Here is a 24,056-nt window from a genome sequence, read left to right as displayed (position 1 = left end):
GCTGTCAGTCTGTTCCATGTGTCCATGCCTCTGTTTCTGTTTTGTTTGTCAATGTATTTTGTTCATTAGATTCCACATATAAGCGAGATCATATGGTATTTGTCTTTCTTGTCTAGCTTATTTTACTTAGCAATAATCTCCAGGTCCATCCATGCTGTCCGTGTTTTCACATTCTATGGTGTTTCATATGTCTGGGGTCATAAAATATTTCCAGAAAAGCTGAACTGTTCTGTTACCATGTAACTTACATGTCCCTGGCTCCCCCCACAATTGCAATAAAAACAGTGTTTCTGTGGCTCAGCCTGTACTGGATTTTGAGGAAATCCAGCCCACCTCAATTATTCCCCATTAGTCCCAATGTCCTGGGAAGACATGAAACTTGTGCGTTTTTATTCATCTTTCTCTGATGGTGAGGGACTGCTCCCAAGGCGTCCTGATCTGCGGGCAGATAGACTCCCTGACGACCTATCTTTCAGACACATCTGCTTTTTATTCACAGTTCTGTTCCTCACGCCGGGGCCTCTGCTATAGTCTTAAGACAATCTTTGCGTAAATTGATGGGAAAAATGAAGTGGGAGATGCACTTTTCTTGCTGACGAAGGATACATCTGGAGTATTTGTTTTGGCAGTGTGGTGGAGGTAGGAAGACTTTCATTCATGTGACTCCACTCTCCATGTACTGCTTTCAACAACCCCTAAAATACTTCTCCCCATCTCTCTCTGTCTGCCACGTGATATATTGGTGAATGCAGGCATGTAGCAATGGAAACTCAGAGGAAGGAACTGCCACTCTTCTTAAATAGATTTTTAAAGAAATCATAGTTGTGACCATAGTGTATATGATATAAATCATATTTCTGTTTTGTTCTCTGCCTGTACATTTCCCCAGATCATTTTAAACACTAACATGTCAGGTATAGTGATAAGCAAAAGAATAAGACAGGGACCACCCCTGCCTCGGAGGGGCCCATGGACAGACTGACCACACAGTGTGAGCAGGGCTGTGAGGAAGGCAGGGAGAGTGCTGTGCCAGCAACTAAGTCGTCTGGGGAGGACCGCAGCACAACCCTGTGAAGTACGTGGGAAATGGAGGCCGAAGAGGCTCTGCTCCTGCCTGGGGACCCAGTCAGTCAAGGGGAAAGCCTGGATTTCACCCCAAATCTTGCTGCATTCAAATTACGTGTTCTTCATTTAGTTTCTATTTTCCAGATTTCAATTTTCAAACTTATCTCTAAAATAATTCAGATTTTATGGAAGGGAGTAAAGGGTGTTCTGCTTACCCCACCTTCTCCCATAACTCGTGCTTACATGGCTCAAAGTTTGGCGGGTGTGCTCCCAGGCTGCCTTCTCCGTGTGTTCGGAGTGCCTAAGGAAACCTCAGGTATGACCGTCTTCAGCACAGATGGAACAGCTGTGAGAGCAGAGGCTGGCTCAGGAATGAGCTGTCCTCCTCTCTCCAGGACCTACCCGGGTGAGGCTCATAGCATGCTGGCCCTGGGAACCAGGACACTCCCAGGTTTGGTAGCAACAGAGTGTTCCGGCAGCCAGCCCTTTGGACGAAGGGATAGCTGTTTGTGGTCTGGCTTTCCACCTGATGCTGACCTGCCTGGGAAAGCACATTGCAGAGCCCCTTACCATGCAGAGGTTGGGAGGAGGGCCAGATGCAGCCCCTCACTCGTCTCTGTTTCTTCAGCACCTGCACTTGTGGGGCCCAGATACTGTTGCATGAGAGACACGAAGATGCCTGGGCCCCACTTCTGCAGGTCCAGCCATGGACTGGCTTTGGGTAAGTTGCTTCAAAACTAGAAGAGTCCGATCTCAGTTTCTCCAAATTTAAAGTGCACTATTTCCCTCCTCATTTTAATGTTTCTGAAATGAGACATGAATGGCATTAGATGTATGTAGTTAATATACCAGTGTTTCTTAACTTTTTCTTGGAAAGCTATTAAGTCAGTGGGGTAACTTACAATTTATGTTATTTGGGGATTGTGGGCATGTGGTAAGCAGTCTTTTGGGGAGTTGTCTGGAGAACAGAGAATGCCTGATAATGCACTTTGTGGATGGTGGAGTACTGTGTAAATATAAAAGGGCAGAAAACTGCCCAGCTGCCCCTGAGTGGTTATTTCCCAGAGATGGCTGGACAGAAACTTCCTGACTAAAAAGTAGTGACAGTCTTTTGATCAATTAAGCTGGTGTTCTACATTATAAGAATGCACATTTCTGATCTCCCCTTTCCCCAATAAGACTCAATAAGCTATTTTCATTTTTTAATTAAAAAAATAAAACATACCTTTTAAACATTTGAATTTTCTTTTATTTTTTGAATTAGGCCTTGGCAAGAATGGTTTGCCTATCACGGATTTAGTGGCTTCCTGGCCCTTATTGGAAACATCAGACTGACCACAAAATTGTTGTAATGTGAACAGAATGTTAACCCAAAAGGAGTGCTGTAGTTCCAATAAAAACAGACAATGCCACTTAGTTGCTATGACATGCCTGGTAATATGAAGGGATTAAAGCAATTACTTAGACTCTGTGCCTGTCCAGGTAGAATTAATTTGGAGACCCTTCAAATAGTGAAGGCTAGGCAACGAGCTAAAATTTCCCTTTTGGCTCAATTCAACCAATTTGCCCTAATAACAGGTCTGAAGGAGTTTGCAATGTAGTAAAAAACAAAATGTTTATTTTGGCAGGAAAGTACAGGGTGCTCGCTAAGCAGATACCCAGCAGACACAAGAGCATGGAGAGAATACTGATATTCCTACAAGAAATCTTGCCAGTTATTTTTACAAGAAAATGGTCTCACAGCATTTAAACCAGGGGTTTCAAAGTCAAATGTCTTTGGGGGCTCAAGTGCAGAGTAGCTGAGATGTGACATAAGAGGGGGGTATAAGGCCACAGTCAAATCCAGACGACATGGAAAGGTTCAGGCTCTCACCCTTCGACAGATACCTAACATCCGTTCCTGTTGCAGGGGCATTGGCGATGTCCCTGCCCTCCCGGAGCTCACATTTGTTGAAAAACAAATAACTAAGGCCGTTGGAAAGATCACTAGAGTAAAAATAAACAAGTCAGACGCGTTGGTCTGTTCCTGTGAATCAGTTGCACAGATTTCAATATTGTTAGGTAGTATTGCTGGGTAGGTGATTTCTGGGTAAGCTAGGATTACTGTATTTATAAGGAGAAGGAGCTTATTTTTGGCATTCTTTTTGGTCTGTTGCCTTAATTTGCCAAATAACCACAAATTATAAACCACAATTAGCTCTATCTACAAGGCAACATCTGGTTTATTTCATTCCAGTTTGGTATTTAGTGGAAAACACAGCATTGTAGAAAATCTTATCTGCCCTGGTGCTGATTGTGAGGGCTTTCCACAGTTAATCAATGACGACTCAGCGCAGTCAGGGAGTCCATCTCGGAGCACAGAGCTGACCCGGAGCTGGGAGCTCCCCAGGTAGCCGTCCACAGGGAGCAGTCCTCTCGCAGGCCTGGCTTTCTGTAGTGTGACTCTGGTGAGGTCACTAGAATAACGAGCTGGGAGCTAGGACCTGGGAGACCATGTGGGAAAATGGGGATAAGAAGCACCTGTGGCTCCTCTTATCTCCAATTTCAACAAATGGAGATTTGCTGGGCCCACAAAGTGAGGCAAAACTGATAATTTTGGAGAGAGGAAATGTAGGCCTCCAGCAGAGAATAAAACCTTCCGATTCTCACTGTTCTGTTCAGTCTTCAGAGCCCTGGTGAGTGTTTTTAGTAAATTAGTGGGTATTAAGGAGGTAAATGTTTGTAGCTCAGAATCCTGGAGCCTCCTTGCATGTGCCAGGAGCTCCGGCCTTCTCCTGCGTGCAAGGTGCCACGCTGGGCCAGGAGGCCACACACCAAGCGAGGGACTCAGCACTCTTAACCAGTGGGCATTCCACTGGAAGGACCAGAAGTCCTCCCAGGCCATAAGTATCAAAGAAGGGGCTCTGGGTTGTCATGATGAGTCTTTGTTCAGCCGGCCTCTCCTCTGAAGTGGTGGGTGCCTCTCTTTGCCGCTTGTTCAATATTTTGAATATTGCCCATGGTGTCATGTTCAATGAGCAACATTTCTAAATTTCTTTCTTCCAGAGTAGATTTACCAGTGGAGAAGTACTTAATAAATACTTGATTTAAAATAGTAGTCATTATGTTTATTATTAATTATTAATATATTAAAGGTTAAGTGGTTAATAAATAATTTCCATGATGGGGGAATAGAAGTTCTCTGACTGAAGTGCAAGATTTTCAGAATATCTGTGAGTGTCCATAGTGAGTCCAGAAGAGGGATCTCAGGAACGGGGTCTGACCTGGCAGGTCACGTGGTTGAATCATGCAGCATTTTGGGGAGGACGGGGGGCTGGGGAGGGAGGAATCAGAGGCAACCTCACTGTCCAACAATAAAGGATTTGTCAAATCAATTATAGTATTTCATACAATCAAATACTTTACAGCCATGAGAATGATCAAAGTATATTTATTAGCATTCATGGTATCAAATTAAGTGAAAAGAGTAAATTACAGATAGCATGATTAGAGTTTTATTTTTTAAATTGTGGCAAAATATATACAATGTAAAACTTACCATCCTAACCATTTCTAAGAGCACAGCTCTGTGAGATTAAGTGTATTCACATTGTTGTATCATTATCACCACCATCTGTATCCAAAACTTTTTTAATCTTCTTGAACTGAAATTCCACGCCCATTAAACAATGAGTCCCCATTCTCCCTCCCCCAGCCCCTGGCAACCACCGTTCTACTCTCAGTCTCTGTGAATTTGACTACTACAGTTACTTCATGTATGTGGAATCATGCAGTATTTGTCCCTTTGTGCCTGGATTATTTCACTTAGCATAATGTCTTCAAGGTTCATCCATGATGTGACATTTCAGAATTTTCTTACTTATTAAAGGCTGAATAGTATTCCATTACCCATATACCGCCTTTTGTTTATTCATTCATCCAGGCACTTGAATTGCTTCTGCATTTTGGCCCTTGCGAATAATGCAGCTCTGCGCAAATGTCTATTCAAGTTCTGGTTTTCACTTCTTTTGGGTATAAGCCCAGAAGTGGAATTGCTGGATCATACAGTAGTTCTGTATTTTTGAGGAACTGCCATGCTCTTTTCCATGTGGCTGCACCATTTTACATCCCCCCCAGCAATGTGCAAGTGATCCAGTTTCTTCCCATCCTTGCGAACACTTGTTATTTTCTGTTTTTGTTTTTTGCTTTTGTTTTTTAATAATAGCCATTGTAATGGGTATGAAGCCTCAGTTTTGTTTTTTAAAAGATGCATTTCCATACACATATAATACAAAAATAATTGTCCAAAGGTTTTACGCCAAATAAAACAGTGCTTATTGGGTGGCAGGATGTAGATGATTTTTCTTACTGTTTTTTGCTCTATTCTCTTTTTTTTTTCTCTGCATTAAGCAGGTGTGATCTAGGTAATTAAAAAGGTTTGAAACTCAAAATCAAGCTGTATCAGGTCAGAGGTGAGGGTACCTCCCGTTGGCCCCAGCAGCAGCCTTCACAGGGCAGGGGTGGAGGCGGGGCGGGGGCGGGGCTCATGCTTGTTGGTTTTGGACTTGGTGCTGCCCCTGGTGTGTTGCCACCCTGCATGCTGAGGCTGTCCATGGATGTTCCGTGTTTGAGGCCCAGCTGCCTCCTGCTCCTCTGTCCAGTGGAGCAGAACCAGAGCTCCTTGGCAGTGGGTGAGACTGCGGCTACTACTATAACCAGCACGTGGCTGTTTGGTGCCTTAGTCCACCTTCCTCTATTTCAATTTGTAACACAATGAAATCTCATTTTTGGGTCTGTTTTCTCAATAAGGTTATAGCTGGTCATCTTAGTTTATTACAAATGAAAGCGAAGAGTACTTTTTTCCATTTCTGTGAAGTTATGTATTCTGTAATCTTCCATAGAGTTTTAAGGCTCATAACAAGTGTCCATATCAGCTAAAAAGCAGTCAAGATTGCATACATACCAGTTCAGGAAAAAAAAAGGGTTGTGTGGTTTACAATAATATAACTTACTCTTTTTTTTTTAGTTATTATATGTGATCATATATAGGCTGAAAGGATGGGTTACAAAACATGGTTTTTTTAAAGATTTGTTTATTTATTTTTAGAGAGGGAAGGGAGGGAGAAAGAGAAAGAGAGAAACATGAATGTGCAGTTGCTGGGGGCCGTGGCCTGCAACCCTGGCACGTGCCCTGACTGGGAATCAAACCTGCGATGCTTTGGTTCCCAGCCCGCACTCAATTCACTGAGCTATGCCAGCCAGGGACATGTTTGTTTTTTAAGGATGAAGAGAGTGATAGCCCAGGGAACAGGTGACAAGGAAAGGCATCAGTTACCAGCCTCTTTACACATGATCGCCTCTTTTTAATCACGGATCAGTGAGTGGCCTTTTGTGGGAGCCCTTTTCCTCGGTTTGCTTTGTTTGGGCATGATGATTCTGGCTGCCTCAATTGAAGGCCAAGAATTTGAAGCAAAGTCAAAGAGACAGTTGGAACAGTCTGAGCCTGAGCTGTTAGGACTTGTGCTGATTTTATCCGGATATGAGAAAGGCTGGTCAGATCTGATGACTAGTTCTGGGGCCTCCTAGAGATAGGAGGACTTGAAGCGAGGACGAATTGTTATTGGGGAGGCGCAAGAGTAATTCCATTTCTTAATCACATCACATCTGGATGAGACACTGCCATTCATTTCATCTCAACATTCCTTCCTTATGCTCAATTTTCTCACACCAGTTTTCTTGCAAGAGCAGTAGATAACTCAGGGTTCTGGCTTTGTCACCTTCCTCCCTCGCCCTCAGCCTTGAGGCATGTCATCTCGTCATCTTCCACACCCTCTTCAGAGGCCTGCTGTTGTTTCCATTACTGTCATCCCAGCCAGAACAGCTTTTTGTAGCCTAAATTGTATGGAGACAGTTGCAGACACCGCTGCAAACACCTTTCCTTCCTGTCTCTTCTCCATGTGATCGTGGGCTTGGCTTCTCCAATCTCTCTGTACATACCCACACCTCCCAACCCATCTGGCCCTTTGGTCATTTTCAGGTCACTGTCTATGACTCACCTGGTCGTGTCTTTTCTTTACTGAGGCACATGTACAAACCCACATACTGCAGGCATTACTGGACTGTCTCTCTCTGTCCCCACGGTGCGAGCTCACTTCATGTTTCACCCACTTCATCATTCTGTGTCCAGGCACAGGCAGCAAGCCATTGAGAGAGGTCCTTCATGGGTTAATGGGGTTTCACAGAGACCTTACAGAATTTTAAGTGGGGCTGGGATAGCAACTACAGATTAGATAGTGTTACTTTCATTGTGAGTTGTTGTGGTTTTTGGCCCAAGCAAGTCACCATCTTATTTTTTAAATCTTTTTCAAATCAAACAAGTCTATGTTTACATAATGAGATGAATTAAGGACCTACCACACATGTATGGCATGTTTCATGTCGAAGGAAAGTAATGGAGGCAAAAGTAAAAACCAGCTATGTGAGAAATAGGTCATTTGATATATTTATAACTTAATTAGATTTGTTGGTATACTAAGAGCATGGTGCCTTATCCTCTTTGATGCCTGATGTTTTGAATGACACAGGCCTGCTTTTGAGAATACACAGCAGAGAGAAATGAACTAAGTGCTTGTCTGTTTGATGAGGTACTTACCACCAAATAGGAACCCCTGCCTTTGACATCAGATTATAGTTTTGATTGTGGGTAGAACACACATTTCCTATCAATCTTTGATAAAGAGATAGAGAAAGCTGTCTGCTGGCTTCTTTGAATAAATGGAGGCTTAGTTGATTGGAAGTTGGAAAATTCTTGATCCTCTGCCAAATGAATATTTGTATGCATTGGGTTGGCCTTAGTCTGTGGCAACCAACGTGCTTTGGCAGCTGGAGACTTAACTGCATGCTCCTGATGGAAGGGGTATTGACTCAATTGATGCCTGGCAAATGTTCAGCCAAGATGACTGATTTTTTTTGCTTCCATAAGCCCAAGGGCTTGAGACACTTGACACATTTTTGATGGCCTTCCAGTGCATGGCTCTGAAATGGTACAAACTCCTGGGCAAGTGGCTGAGTTCTGCACAGGAGCAGTGTCCGTCAGCTGGAGAATGCATGTGGGATCCAGTCCTCAGTGGTTGGAGGACTATTTCTGTGGGCATCCCTGCTGGCTGAATCCCAGCACGTAGTGGTGGTTGAGCAGGCTGTCTGCTCCCTAGGCTGCCTGGACCAAGGCAGGGCTTTCAAGCCGTTGTGAGGCTGGATTGTGTGAGTAGCTAACCTACATAACTCAAATTAAAAGCAACATGGTGAGGATCAAATTGTCTTCAACTTATGAAGCAATTAATTTTTCAATTTCAGTGAATATTTATTGGGGAACCTCCTGTATGTTAGGCATGTTTGAGGTGCTGGGAGATCAGCAGTAAAGAAGAGACGCTAGATGCTCTCTCCCATGGAGCTGACAGTTTTGTAGTGAAGACAAAAAAAAAAAAACAAATAATAAATGAGACAACTTCAAATGGTGATCAGTGTGCTGTGAGTAAAATGAAACAGCGAGTTTAATTGAGAGTTACTACAGGTTGGGAGGACAGGGGACACCATAAATTATTATGATGGGGAAGGGGTCTCTTGGAAAGAGTCATTTGACCTGAGGTCTGAAAGACAAGGAGGAGCCAGCTATGTGAAAATGGCATAGGGGGTCATTTCTAAGGACAAGTGCAAAGGCCCCAAGGCAGAAATGAGTTTGACATGTTTAGAGAACAGAAAGAAGGCTCAGGAGGCTGCTCTACTGTGGTGGAGGGAAGAGTGGTAAGAGGTTGATGTTTGAAGGGGGTCAGATCATTCAAAGAGGTTAGGTGGTATTCTCAGGGCAATGAGGAAACCATTAGAGCATTTTAAGCAGTGGTGTGATGTGGTCCAGCCAGTAGTGCGACTATCCGCCTGACTTTACATTTATAGTCCAATTTAAAACGCCCCTCCAAATGTGTCACTGTGCCTGCTGGAGGAATGTTATTGAGGATGTTAGTTTTATACCACAGTTTTCTCTCCGATTAACTGAGGAGGTTGTGTAGCGGTTACAAGTTGTTCTGTCTGAATTCCAGCCTCAAGCTGAATTTGCAGGGACTCTGGAGCCAGCTCTCCAGGCAAGGTTTAAGGGTGTGACCTTCTGTGAGTCATTAACTTCTGGATGCCTTCATTTCACCATCTGTAAATGGTGCTAATAGTTTTTAGCACTCCCTGGGATCATTGATGAGAGGGTATAATAAATGGTGCCAGGCACTATGTAAGTGTTTACTATTATTATTGCTAGAAAAAACAGTCTGGCTTTGGGCCAATTGGTTTGTCTTTCCCTTAGACATTACAAATTATGCAATCAGCTCGGTTTCCCTTTCTAGTCCATGTGCTGGAAATCTTAGGGCCAAGTTTTGTGTCCCACCCTCCCCCCAGGAAGTGGATCGATTTTATCTGTTAACATCCTTTGTAGTTCCATTTTACACCTGTGCCTTAGTCTTTCCTTTTTAAATCCTAACCTAAAAAAAATGTTCCAGATGTTTTGAAGATACTTCACATATTACATACATTTGATAAAAATCAGGTTGGTCATGTATAATTTTGCAACTTAATTTGTTCACATAACTATATATCTGGGACAACTTCCCTTGCCTGTAATTATACTTCAGCCAATTGTATATATAAATGAGAGACCACAGCTAATGTAATCAATTGAACTAGAAATGTTACTTTTTTTTTACTGATTGTAATGCTAATACTTATTTCTCATTAAATTTTCAAATAGCACCAAAGTAGAGAACATAAAAATTGTAACTACTTCTAACTTTATCTTTTGTAGTCTATGTGCCTTCATACAATTTTGGGGAAATAAATACTCAGTTAACATACATACACAAAGTATAGTTCTGACCTCAATAGGAAGACGTTAGTTTGTATCTTTTGAGAATGGACCTTCTTTAATTAAGAGTAATGTGCTCTTCAGAAAATCTCTTCTCTGGCCCCTCCCCAGCTCACAAAGACGCAGGCAGGACCTCTTGGGGATTCAGTACTAGAGCTCCCTGACCTCCAGCTGCAGCTGAGGAAGGATCTTCTTCCTATCCAGCAAGTAGAAGGGGGTTGTAAGCTTAGAACTATGAGGGACCCTTGGAGCTGTGGGTCCCCCACCACCCCAGACAGCTCTGAATGCCTGGGCTCCATGCAGGTGGGCCGGGCTCCATGTCAGAGCATTGCTCCATGGCTTGTATGACTAGACTGCTCTGAGCATTGGGATGAAAGTGTTGGCAAGTTGGACAACTTCTGGAGAAGGGCCAAACTTTGTCTCTTCAGGGTTGTGTAGCAAAGGGCCCACTGGTCTCTGTTCTTGTCTCACTGCTGTTTCAACTGACTATGTCACCTCTGTGAGTCACTTCGCTGAGTGTCTTGACCTATGACCTATATTGGGGGCCAGTCAGGTAATATGTGGAAGCCAACTGTTCTTGCCAGGCAGGATTGTCAGAATCTCCAGATTTTTGTTTTATTTTTAATTTTTAAATAAATTCTATTGATTATGTTATTACAGCTGTCTCATTCCCCCCTGTTTATTCCCCTCTGCCCTGCACACCCCCTCCCACTCACATTCCCTCCCCCCTTAGTTCATGTCCATGGGTCATACATCTAAGTTCTTTAGCTTCTCCATTTCCTATACTATTCTTTTTTATTCATTGTTTAAATATAGTTTATTGATTTTGCTATTACAGTTGTCCCATTTTCTCTCCTTCACTCCCCCTCCACCCTGCCCACCCTCTCCCACCCACATTCCCTCGCTTTAGTTCATGTCCATTTGTCATGCTTATAAGTTCTTTAGCTTCTACATTTCCCATACTATTCTTACCGGCCCCCTGTCTATTTTCTACCTACCATCTATGCTACTTATTCTCTGTGCCTTTTCCCCCTCTTTCCTCCTCCCACTCCCCTGTTGCTGAGCCTCCATGTGATTTCTATTTCTATGGTTCTGTTCCTGTTTTGGTTGTTTGCTCAATTTGTTTTTGTTTTTGTTTTAGGTGTGGTTGGTAATAATGGTGAGTTTGCTGTCATTTTACTATACGTGTTTTTTTACCTTCTTTTTCTTAGATAAATTCCTTTAACATTTCATAAAATAAGGGCTTGGTGATGATGAACTCCTTTAACTTGACTTTATCTGGGAAGCACTTTATTTGCCCTTCCATTCTAAATGAAAGCTTTGCTGGATAGAGCAATCTGGGATGTAGGTCCTTGCCTTTCATGACTTGGAATATTTCTTTCCAGCCCCTTCTTGCCTGTAAGGTCTCTTTTGAGAAATCAGCTGACAGTCTGATGGGAACTCCTTTGTAGGTTACTGTCTCCTTATCTCTTGCTGCTTCTAGGATTCTCTCCTTCATTTTAATCTTGGCTAATGTAATGATGATGTGCCTTGGTGTGTTCCTCCTTGGGTCCAACCTCTTTGGGACTCTCTGAGCTTCCTGGACTTCCTGGAAGTCTATTTCCTTTGCCAGACTGGGGAAGGTCCCCTTCATTATTTGTTCAAATAACTTTTCCATTTGTTGTTCTTCCTCTTCTCCTTCTGGTACCCCTATAATTCAGATGTTGGAACGTTTAAAGATTTCCTGGAGGTTCCTAAGCCTCTCCTAATTTTTTTGAATTCTTGTTTCTTCCTTCTTTTCTGTTTGGTTGTTTCTTTTTTCCTTCTGGTCCACTCCATTGATCTGAGTCCCAGTTTCCTTCCCATCACTATCGGTTCCCTGTATATTTTCCTTTATTTCACTTAGTGTGGCCTTCATTTTTTCATCTAATTTGTGACCAAATTCAACCAATTCTGTGAGCATCCTGATCACCAGTGTTTTGAACTGTGCATCCGATAGGTTGGCTATCTCTTCATCACTTAGTTGTATTATTTCTGGAGCTTTGATCTGTTCTTTGGTTTGGGCCATTTTTTTTTTTGTCTTGATGCGCCTGTTACGTATTGAGGGGTGGAGCCTTAGGTGTTGGGGGTGGCAAACCAGTTGCTGGGATGTGACGCATATGTGGGGGAGGGGTCCAGTGGGGAACAATGGCACCTGCTGTGCTCTCTGCCAGAACCCAGTCACTTACGCCTCCTCACCCAAGCAAACTGGGCCCCTCTGGTGCTGATTCCCGGGTGGGCGGGCTCATGCACACTGTAGAACCCCTCGGGTATCCCCAGTGAACTCTCCTGTGAGTCTGGGAGGCCCTCCCAGAATCTCAACCCCACCAGGTGTTCCCAGTTGGTGTCTTGAGACCCCACTTCCCTGCACTGGAACCCCAGGCTGCACAGTCCATCTCGCTCCCCAATTTTACCTGGTTTATCTGTGTGTGAATGTGGGACAGCTCAGTCTGCCAGCCGCCTTGTGTGCCAAGCCCCTCCACAATCCGCTGCCTCGCCAGGTCTGCCCACCACTGCCTTGCACTCCCAGGGTCCACCAGCCGCTACCCTGCAGCGAGCCCTCTCCACCTGGCTGCCTGATTCCGCCCCTCCCACCATCTGGATGAATGTTTCTTCTTTAACTCCTTGGTTGTCAGACTTCCATACAGTTCAATTTTCTGTCAGTACTGTTTTTTTGTTTGTTTGTTTGTTTCTAAATTTTTGTATTGCTTATTTTGGTTGTGTGAGGAAGCACAGTGTGTCTACCTATGCCTCCGTCTTGGCTGGAAGTCTCTCCTATACTATTCTTAACCTCCCCCTGACTATTTTGTACCTACCATTTATGCTTCTTATTGTTTATTCCTTTTCCCCCGTTCTCCCCTCTTCCCACTCCCCGCTAATAACCCTCCTCCATGTGATCTCTATTTCTTTTTTATTTTAAGATTTATTTATTTATTTATTTTTAGAGAGAGAGGAAGGGAAGGAGAAAGAGAGGGAAAGAAACATCAGTGTGTGGTTGCCTCTCACATGCCCCCTACTGGGGACCTGGCCTACAACCCAGGCATGTGCCCTGACTGGGAATTGAACCAGCAATCCTTTGGTTCACAGGCTGGCGCTCAATCCACTGAGCTACACCAGCCAGGGCCATGTGATCTCCATTTCTGTGGTTCTGATCCTGTTCTAGTTGTTTGCTTAGTTTGTTTTTGTTTTTGTATTTTTCAGGTTCAGTTGTTGATAGTTGTGAGTTTATTGTCATCTTACTGTTCATATTTTTTATCTTTTTCTTAGATAAGTCACATTAACATTTCATGTAATAAGGGCTTGGTGATGATGAACTCCTTTAACTTGACTTTATCTGGGAAGCACTTTATCTGCCCTTCTGCTCTAAATGATAGCTTTGCTGGACAGAGTAATCTCAGATATAGGTCCTTGGCTTTCATGACCTTGAATAATTCTTTCTAGCCCCTTCTTGCTGTAAGGTTTCTTTTGAGAAATCAGCTGACAGTCTTATGGGAACTGCTTTGTAGGTAACTGTCTCCTTTTCTCTTGCTGCTTCTACAATTCTCTCCTTAATTTTATGCTTGGGTATTGTAATTATGATGTACCTTGGTGTGTTCCTCCTTGGGTCCAACTCCTTCAGGACTCTCTGAGCGTCCTGGACTTCCTGGAAGTCTATTTCCTTTGCCAGACTGGACAAGTTCTCCTTCATTATTTTTTCAAATAAGTTTTCAATTTCTTGCTGTTCCTTGTTTCATTCTGGCTCCCCTATGATTTGGACGTTGGAACATTTAAGGTTGTCCCAGAGGTTTCTAAGCCTCTCCTCATTTTTTTTTTGAATTTTTGTTTCTTCATTCTGTTTCAGTTGGATGTTTATTTCTTCCTTCCATTCCAAATCTTTGATTTGAATTCCAGTTTCCTTCCCTTCACTGTTGGTTCCCTGTATTTTCCTTTATTTCACTTTGCATAGCCTTCACTTCTTCTTCTATTTTATGTCCATACTTAATCATTTCTGTGAGCATTCTGATTTCCAGTGTTTTGAATTCTGCATCTGATAGGTTGGCCATCCCCTCATCACTTAGTTCTTTTTCTGGTGCTTCTTAGATCTGTTCTTTCATTTGGGACATATTTCTTTGTTTCAGCACACTTGTTACATTATAAGGGATGGAGTCTTTGGTATTCGCTAGGGTTGGGCAACCCATGTTGCTGTGTTGTGGCACATCATGGATGAATGTTAACTCCTTCTTTAACTCCTTGGCTGTTGGACTTCCATACAGTTCAGTTTTTTGGCAGTTCTGTTTTTTTTTTTAATTGGCTGTTATCCTTTGTTTGGTTGTGTGAGGAAGCAAAGTGTATCTACCTTTGCCTCCATCTTGGCCAGAAGTCCTCCTGGTTTTTACATTTTGGAAACTGTTTTTAATTTCTAAAAGCTCACCCTTGAGGGTCGAAAAAACATATGGGTGAGCCATATGTGGCTGCTGGGTGCCAGCTGAGCAGACCATCATGACCTAGTTGATTCCTGGGGCCTGCTCTAGTGCTCTCTATAAACCTGTGGTTCTTGTTTTATACATGTGTTTAGTTAGCTTTACACTGATGGACCAGCTTCCCTCCCAGAATCCAAACTCCAGAAGGAGTGGGGAGAGGTGGTAGGATCAGAGAACGGGCTTACACGCAACTGTCCTGTACCTGGTGGCTTAAGAATGTGGGTAGTTGGAGCAAGGAGCCTTTATGTGGATTGCTCTGTACAGCTGTGAACACAACTTCCTTAAGATAGCAACTCACTCACTTGTTCAGTTGGGAAGGAGAGAAATAAAACATGCTCCTGTAAATTTTCTTACCCCTGAGGACTGTCTGTTCACCATTAAAGTGGTATGCATCAATCAGAAACATTCTTTTTAAAAAACTTTTTTTTTGGCAACACTGAATGATCAATTGAGATCAACTTTTCTTTAATGAAGTGAGACTAATTTCCTCGTGTGACTTTGCAATAGTATGTTCTCATAAAAATTCTAGATATTCTTTCATTTAAATATTTTATCTGACATACTGAATGGAAATTTAATAAAAATGAATATTTTTACACATAAAAATAAAAATGTTTCTATTACAGCTGAGATTGAATATTTTATATTAGTTTCAGGTGTCCGGCATAGTGGCTAGACAATTATATAATTTACAAAGTGACCCCCATGATATTTCAAGTACTCACCTGGCATTATACATAGTTATTATGATATTATTGATTATATTTCCTGTGCTGTACTTTACATCCCTGTGACTATTTTGTAACTGCCCATTTGTACTTCTTAATCCCTTCCCTTTTTCACCCAACCCCTAACCTTTCTTCCCTCTGGCAACCATCAATCTATTCTCTATATCTATGAGTCTGTCAGAAGCATTCTTTAATACTGTTGGGGGTGAGGGGCATAGTTATGTTTTATAGTTTTTGTTTTAGAACACTTTTTTCTTTGAGTACATTGATCATAACTCCTAGTTTCTGGTACATTATCAAAATGGGCTTACACACAGTTCCTCTTTTATTGTATTTTGTTATTTATTTACTTTATTATATTATTTCTTTTGTCTGTTTACTCATTCTCAGTACCACTCTTTCCTGCCTGTACATTTTTTTCTTCAAGTATCTTAATACCACTGCTCAGGTTAAGTACAGTTCTTAAACTTCTTGCTATACTTAAAACACTAAGAAAACTTCTGCTTAGAACTAATTATACCCCTTTACTTTTAACAGAGATTGTCAGAGTCTTCTTGCTGCCTTTCTATCATTGTTGCCAGCTACCTTCATTTTACAAGGTTGGTTCAAACAGAGGGCTCTCCTGTGGCCCTTTCTGAAGGTGGAGAGTGGAACATTTCACACAGTTCAGTGAAAGCATGTGAGGGAACTAGCCCCTTCTGCCCCCTGAACTTCGCTTATTGATATTCTAACTTGGCTGCAGTGCGAATGCCTGGTCTGGAGAGTGAAGATGACGAATAGTTAAAAAACCAGAGGGGCTAGTTACCTTTTCATACTGTTCTCTCTCCTCTATATGACTCCCACCTGGATGAAGAAATGGAACATTACCAATATTGTAGAAAGCACCCCTCTTCCTGTGTGCCTCTCTCTGATCACACCCCCCTCCTCCCAACTAGGTAACCACTGTCTTATGTTTTGTGGACTTCACTTCCTTGTTTTTCTCTATACATTTGCCATGTATGTGTACATACATAAATTGTACAGTTTAAATTGTTTATGAAACTCATGAGCATGGAGCACTGCTGTTCATATGATTTTGGGAGTTGTTTTGCTCATTGTCATGCTGGTGAGATTCATTTATGTGGGTGCACGTCACAATAATTCTTTCATTCTCATTGCTACATTCTATTGATACTCCTTTGTTCAAATTACTAATATTGATAGACACTTAGGCTTTTCCTGCTTAGGGTTTTTGCAAAGGATGCCTGCATAAACACTCTCATACATGTGCTTTGCTGCATTTGTGGATGCATTTCTGTTGGTATGTAACTTAGGTGAGGTCATGTGGAATGCCTATATTTGACTTTATTATATAACCAATGTCAAGTGGTTTTTCCAAGATAATGTTATCAGTTTATGGCACACTTCCACCAACAGTGTATGACAGTTCTCATTGCCCTGCATCCTTGCTGACACTTGGTGTAGCTAATTTTATAAACTTTTGTATCAACCTGGTGTGTGTGTAGTGTTATCTCATTGCATATATGCTCATGTGTTTCAGTCTTTATTTCTTAGAGCAGTTTTAGGTTTACAAAAACTGGAGAAGAAAGTACAGGGTTTGTCCAGCCCCCATAGTTCCCTCTAGTATCAACATCTTGCATTGGTATGGTGCCTTTGTCACAATTGTTGAACCACTATTGGTACATTATTATTATAATTAACTAAAATTCTTACATTAGGGATCACACTTCTCTCATTGTGTTTTTTTTAAAGATTTTGTTTTTATTTTTTAGAGGGGAAAGGAGGAAGAAAGAGAGGGAAAGAAACATTGATTTGTGAGAGAAGCATCCATCGGTTGCCTCTCACACATGCCCCAGTAGGGGACTTTGCAAATGAGGTTGAGCACCTTTTATGTATTCACTGGCCATTGGCTTATGTTTGTGTGGACTGCTTGTCCAAGTCCTTCTTCTGTAGGATTGCCCTGCTAATCACATTGATATCTCCACAGACACAATCTGGAGGTTAGAAACTTGGCTGTTAGTGTTCTGGGAGTCAGATGGGGCCAGGGTTTCACCATCTGTATGATTTTCTTTCAATGTCCCTGTGCTCATAGGGTGCTTCTCCCTTTTGCTTTTTCCCTAGTTATATCTCCTATCCCTAATAACATAGTGTGTAGCATTTCCACAGAGGAAATGCTCATTTTTTTTCCAGGAGGGAAAAACTTCTAAGGACTTTCCATCAGTTCTCCTATTTTTAACCCCATCAACACTTGCTGCCTTTAGAAGTCTTCTGTTCCTCCCTCCCCAAGTCTTCCTTGGATTTTGCCCTTAGCTTATTCCTTGTATTCCTTCTCTACTGGGTTAGGTTTCAGTGATCTCTGTTTTGCTAAGTCACAAACTATCTGTTCATTTGCCTCCCAGTTCTAGAATTTGGTTCACATCTTTATCTATTGTTATTATCTCTCCCCTTCATTTTATCTTTGTGGTTTATTTTCTTTTTTTATTTCCTTACCATAAGTCGTGCTCTAAGAAAGAACAAAGGTAAACATGTGTGTTCAATCTGCTATATTAAATTAGAAGCTGAATGTACCACAATTTATCCAGCTTATTCCTTACTAATGGGCACTTATTCCAATGTTTACAGCTATAAATAATGCAAATGCACCCTTATACAAAGATATCTGAGCATTTGGGGGAAAGCTACTATATGACAAATTCCTCAATGCAGAAACATTGGGTTGGGAAGTTAGGTTCATTTAATCTTTTGATAGATATTGCCAAATATCACTCCAAAAAATTGAACAAATTAATTTCCTATCAACAACATGAAATAGAAGACATTTTTATTAGTAAACTAGCTCCATGTCCTGTTTGATCCTTGGCTGGCGGATTCTTTTGTTTGATTTTAAATATGCTCTATTTAATAATCTTGGCAAACTTGCATGTTAGACAATGAAAAAGTCCATAGTAAACATTCCGGTGTTACAATTCTTAAACAAAAAAGTAGTCTGTGGGTGGTTAACTTACCCATAAGAATGGAGCCAAAATGATTACTTGCATTTATTTCTACTGTGTTTGCATGACTCACAATCCTTCAGTTTCATGGGCTTCCAGAATGTTTAGCATTAGAAACACTGATGATTGATTTGGTACCAGTGTGCTTCGACAGAGTAATTTTAGAGAGAACCCTTCATTTGTCTGCTTTATGTTACCAACACATTATCCTGACTCTTGTTTCTGACATGGCTGCTGTCCCATCTGATTATTTCAGTTTGTGCAAAAAATGCACTTATTTAAGCCTGTAAAACACCAGTAGCACATGTATATGGGATGGAGAAAAGCCACTGATGGGAAGTTTGACAGTTTGGTGTTTGTGTGCTGGCTCAGCCACGTACTGCTGCATGATCTTAGAAACTCATACAAGCTCTGAGCCAGGTTGATAAGAATAAGGATGCTTTACAAAATATTAGTCAGGATTTTTAGGTGCAAGGGACAGAAATCAAACTCGATGTGACTAAAAGCAAAAAACGAGTTCATTTATTTACTTAACAGAGAACCCCAGGGGTAGAATTTAGATATAGTTGAATTCAGACACTTACACAATTTCAGAAATATGTATTTCTCTACCTCTCACTCCTTTTCTTTCCTGAGTTGATGGCATTTTAGGTCGCATCTCTACAAGTGGAAGTACAAACAGCCACCTGCAGCTCTGTGCTGCCTTTCTGTGACTTGGGAACTTCTTCCCAATTGGTCCAGCAAATGTGCCGGGCTGACTATTTTTTGCCTAGCTTGGTTCATAAGTCTCTAAATGAGTAATTGTGGCTCTTATTAGCTCGGCCTCTCCAGGAGCATATAGCTTTCCAAGATGCGTGAGGTGAGACTGGGTAAGATGCCCACAGGGAAACTGAGATGTTGCTGTCTAAAGGAAAGGCCATAGATGCTGGACAGAAAACAAACCCAAGAGATAATTGTCACCCCTCTCTTTTTTCCGGTCCTAAACTGCCCTATCTCGGGCCATGTAAGATAAAGAGTAACTTCAAGGGAAGATCATATTGGCCACTGGGAGTTACTGAATACCATTGGCCAGGGAACCTTTGCCAGGGTGAGGCAGGACTGGCACATTCTGACCAGGACAGTAGTGGCTGTCAAAGTCATGAATTAGCAGGGCTCTTCCAGACAATTTCAGGAAGTCCACTGTTCAAGGTCTTGAATCATCCCAACATTACCAAACTGTATGAAGTGATTGACACTGAGGAAACAGTATTCCTTGCTTTAGAGCATGTGAGCAAAGGGGATGTGTTTGATTATCTGCAGAACCATGGCTGCATTACTGAGAACGAGGCCCCAGGTATTTTCTGGTGGCTAGTATCGGCTGTGTGGTACTGCCACCAGGGGGGCATTGTCCACAGGGACCTGAAGCCAGAGAACACACTACCTGACAGTGAGAATAACATCAAATTTGCAGATTGTGGCCTTGGCACCAAGTTTATCAGCCACAAGCTGAGCATGCCTCCCTTATGCCTCCCCAGAGCTTTTCCTGGGCCCCTAGGACAGCCCCATAGTGGATATGTGGAGCCTGGGAATGGTTCTGTATATGAGGGTCCCTGGCACCCCTGCTTTTCCAGGGGGAGAACTTGAGGGACTACACCAGCATATACTGAGTGGTCACTACCGTGTCCCCTGTTTCAAGTCTTTTGAGTGTGAAGAACTCTTAAATAAATTAATGACCCTTGACCTCAGTGACAGAGGAACTCTAGAAGAATTAATGAGGGACCCATGGCTAAACATGGGCCAGGAGGAGGAACTCAGGTCTCAGGAGTCACCCTGTGACAACATGGACCCCCGGGTGACTGAGGTAATGATGAACCTAGGGTTTGAGCAGGACCAGATCCAGGGCTCAATAATAGATAGGAGATACAACAGAGAGATGTCCACACACTCGATTCTGAGAACTGAAAAACTGCAAGGTGGAGGGCCACACCATCACGGTAAGATCCTTCCCCAGACTTCGACAGCCACAGTCCTTCCCTAACCCAGACAGTATAGCCATCAGGCCAGAGAGCCAGCCAGTCCCACAGTCATCCTGGATTCAAGGACCACCACTCCCAGCCCCGCCTCCCAGCATGGCTCTGGGGGCTCCCCCTCCACACACTGCACCAGCAGCAGCTGCAGTAGTGAAGTCCCAGAGCGAACCAACAATGAAAACTCCCTCCATACTGGGCAGCCTAACAGTGGGACCCCAGCCTCTCCCTCTGGCCACTGTCAGGTCTGGCAGGGGTGGCTAGGAGGGTCTTAGATTCTCTTCAGATTTGTATGCTGTAGGCTCTCCATCAAGAAGCAGCATGGCAAATGGACCCAAGTAAAGCCGCTGTAATGTTTTAAATTGCAGATGGCTAAGACAGGGTCACAAAGACTCTGGGAAGGTCAATCCACATACTTCCTGTATTTCAAATGCTGAAGTTGAAGGTGCTAAACTCCGGAGGGTCGGCAACATGATGCAGGAGATCGGCCAAAGGCTAGACACAAACAGCTGTGGGTGGGAGCAGCACAAGAAGTACACATTGTCTGTGGGAGAGAGGACCTGGTCCAGCGGAGGATGGAGGTGTGTGAATGGCCCCAGCATTCTCTGCACAGAATTCAAATCAGGAGAGTACCCGGCATCTTGGAGTATGGCCTGGAGCACCCTAGGGGACAAGAGGAGAGGCCACCCTTGCCACAAGTCCACCCCCTCACCTCCCACATGGGTGAAACTTCAGAGACTTTTTCCCTGAGGCTCTGCTGCCTGCCCCTGCCCTTCTTTTCTTCCATATTTGTGGGATGGGGGACAGTTATTAAAGTACTGGGTTCTTCCGAATCTTGGAATAAACTGGATACTCTAGAAAGATATATCCGATACTCTTGTTTTGCATCCTCCCTGCGCAGAATTGGGGCTTTGTGTCCTCCAGTCTGAGAAGCACGTAGTGATGTAGTACTTGGACTTAATCAGAACAACTAATGGAGAAATGTCAAGAGAATTTTCGCAGGAACTCCCAACAGCAATGAATGTGGTTCCTGAGGGAAAAGGCTGTGACCGTTAAGTTCCCAGAGGGAGGGGCGCTCCATACCATGCTGGGCCACACAGGGAAGCGCCAGGATCCATCAGGAGGCAGAGGGAACTGTGTGAGATTTTCCTTCCTGGTGCTCGATGAGGCCAGCAGGAATCATCTCTCTGTGGCTCTTGACTTTGCTCGCCTCGCTCTGTGCTGGTGTTGGTCTCAGCTCGGCTTTCTCTTCTTGAAAGCAAGATGGCCACCAACAGCCACGGCCGATGCCGTCAGGACCCCAACAGAAATAGAACTCCTCCTGCCCCAGGATTCTGACATAAAGTCTGGGCTCTGGGACCCATGTGTATGTGCTGTAACTGTACTCAGAGAGCACACTCATGAGATTTTTGTGTTCTGATTATGAGTTAACCTAATGAATTAGGCATTTTCGGTGCTGCTACAGTTTTCATACCTTCATTTGTAAAGGCTTTGTAATAACCCATAGAGTGAACATGCCATCTGTGTACAATTTAGGAAAAATCATTGAAGAGAGAAGAGAAAATGGACACAGATATTTGGTATATGGATAGTTGCCTGTAGAGAATTTCAGTGCCTAATTCAAAAGAAAGAAACAGCTAAATACTACAAAGAAGTCAAAGTTAGTTTAAATGTTTAAGGAGCATGACATTCTTGGATTGTTTGTCCTGTCATTTTCTCTCTGCCATCCTTCCCATGAGTTAACACTTTTGTGTTGTCTCTACATCATGAGGGGGAATTGACATAGAAAGATGAAGTCGCTGGATCTCTCCTGCACTCTTTTCTTTTGATACTCTGAAAAAATAAGTATCAGTATGTTCAGCTATGATGAAGATATTTATTTACTAATAATTTCTAGTTATTTACTAATAATTTACTAAAAATTTCTGAGCCAGTAACTAGTATAAGTTTAACTTAGTTAAGCATTTCTTGAGTGCCCAGTGTATAGCTATCAAAGTATGTAATTGCTTCACTTTGTAATTTAGAAAAGTATTAAAACAAACAAATGAAGATGAAAATGTATCTTCTAATATTAAAAGGAAGGAAATCAATATCTGTTCATATGAATATGTTAATAAGTATCAGGAGCTCTATGAACCCCAGCATACATAGCAGGAGGCTGAGATGCAGCCAACTAAGTCATGGTCAAGGTCACACAGCTCCTAATTGTCTGAGCTGGATTTCAAAGCCAGATGTGTCTGACCCCATGCCCAGGGCACTGTTCTATGTGCTTGAAAAGGTAACGGAGCGTCCATATTCATAGTGTAGTTTTAGAGGCCTAAACAGTAGTGGTGTAACTGAGGGGTGGTGGGCAACCCTGAGAATTCTTTAGAGAGGAATATCCTGTCAGAGAAATGTGGGTTTCTTTTTTATTTTTAACAGTTTTTGTCTGAGCTGTGTTATGTTACGGTTCAGAGCTGCATCATGGCCTAAGGGCCTCCTGTCTGCCTCCTCCCCAGAGAAATGCTCTTTCAGAGCATTGTTCACACCCAGCTCAGAACGCAGGTAAACGCCTCTGTGTGAAGTCTTTGGAGAGGAAATGGTGATAGACCCTGTTTTGCAGTGTATGAAGTTCCACTTGGTGTAGCTGTTATTCTCCCACACTATCTTGATGTAAAATATTATAATAATCATAAGGTATTGAAACTTTCAATGCCTTATCCCTTTTCTAAGGCTCCTGGAGGCAGTCTATAAGAACAACAGTAGGAATAACAGCTAACATTTATTTTATTTGAATGCTTAGTATGGACAGAATTTATGCTTTGTGGAATAAAATGGATGACTTCATTTTATTTTCTTAAAAAGTCCATGAGGGTAGGAATTGAGATTTGACAAGATCAATAAAACCATTCATTTTTCTCCCTCAGTTCAAAACCAACGTAGAGGTAGAAACAAGTATTGAACAGATGATGGTCAGAATGTCACCTTAAGTGCTAATAATATTGATAACTGGGGAATGAGCCTTAGAACTACCAGCTAAGCAGGAATGTAGTAGTGTCCCATAAAAGAGACAGACTTAGCCAGCCACAGCCCCTCACAGCTCCCAAACAACCACAGGCCCAATTGCAAGGATTCCTGTCCCTATTTCATTTACAGCGTGGAATAACTGAGAAGGATGAGCACTCTCTAACAGGCAGATCCCAAGTGAAGAAAAAAAAAAAGAAAGAAAGAGAAAGTCTAAGATGAGCTTGTACAGGTGTTACTCCCAAACATGTGAATCAGAAAACTAACTCTGCCTCCTGTGGAGAAAAGTGAGGAGGCAGAGAAAGGCCGGGGTTGCCAACAGTACTGGAGCTCCTGCCACATGGAATCCGTGGGAAGAAGGTCTTTGTCTCCAACTATAGGTACTATACATGGGTGTATCGAACAGCTAAGGAAATCACCGAGACTCTAAGGAAGAACTCACAATTAGTAAGTGTGACAAAGCCTAAACAGGGTCACTGCACACATGGCAGAGTCAGGATTGAACCAGGCCAGCTAGGACAGGCTCTGACTTAGCTCAGGCACAAGACAACAGGAAATTTAAAGGGGAGGGCAGATGTGGGAGGGATACAAGTGGAAGTGATGAGTGTTGGACTCGTTATGAAAGTTGTGAAGTTGTCAAAGAACTCAGTGTTCTAGCATGCTTAGTGGGAAAATAGAGAAATCATTAAAAAAATCATTTGCAGGAGAGAATAGCTGGCGTGCTCTTTTGGGCCTGTGAGTATGAGATACCTTAAAGGCTGTTGGAAATCTGAGTCTGCAACTTGGGAGGAAGATTGGAAGCAGAGGCGCAGATTTTGGAGTTGTCTATTTAAAGGTGAGAGTGCAGAAACAGGAGGTTGGTTCCACAGTTGAGTTTTGTATTTGAAATATGACAACAGATT

At 42.6% G+C, this 24,056-nt stretch overlaps 1 protein-coding gene across 3 annotated transcripts in view; it reads left to right on the top strand.

Annotated features, from left to right (window-relative positions):
• The window catches only part of SLC16A12 (solute carrier family 16 member 12), a 70,104-nt gene that overhangs the window by 17,091 nt on the left and 28,957 nt on the right, over window positions 1–24,056 (top strand). Inside the window, exon 1 of one of the 3 annotated variants that reach the window (XM_036026976.1) lies at window positions 3,720–3,740. The exons of 1 other annotated variant lie outside the window; for it this stretch is intronic. The gene's annotated coding sequence lies outside the window, so the exon portion shown is untranslated. Of the gene's footprint in view, window positions 1–3,719; window positions 3,741–22,842; window positions 23,990–24,056 lie in introns of those variants that run through there. One more of the 3 variants, XM_036026975.1, reaches the window with a different exon arrangement.

The sequence above is a fragment of the Phyllostomus discolor genome, chromosome 5 (genome assembly GCF_004126475.2).
Source record: "Phyllostomus discolor isolate MPI-MPIP mPhyDis1 chromosome 5, mPhyDis1.pri.v3, whole genome shotgun sequence".
In the NCBI taxonomy this organism is placed as follows: Eukaryota; Metazoa; Chordata; class Mammalia; order Chiroptera; family Phyllostomidae; genus Phyllostomus; species Phyllostomus discolor.
The sequence above is the reverse complement of the archived record's forward strand: the minus strand, read 5'-3'. Positions and strand labels throughout refer to the sequence as shown.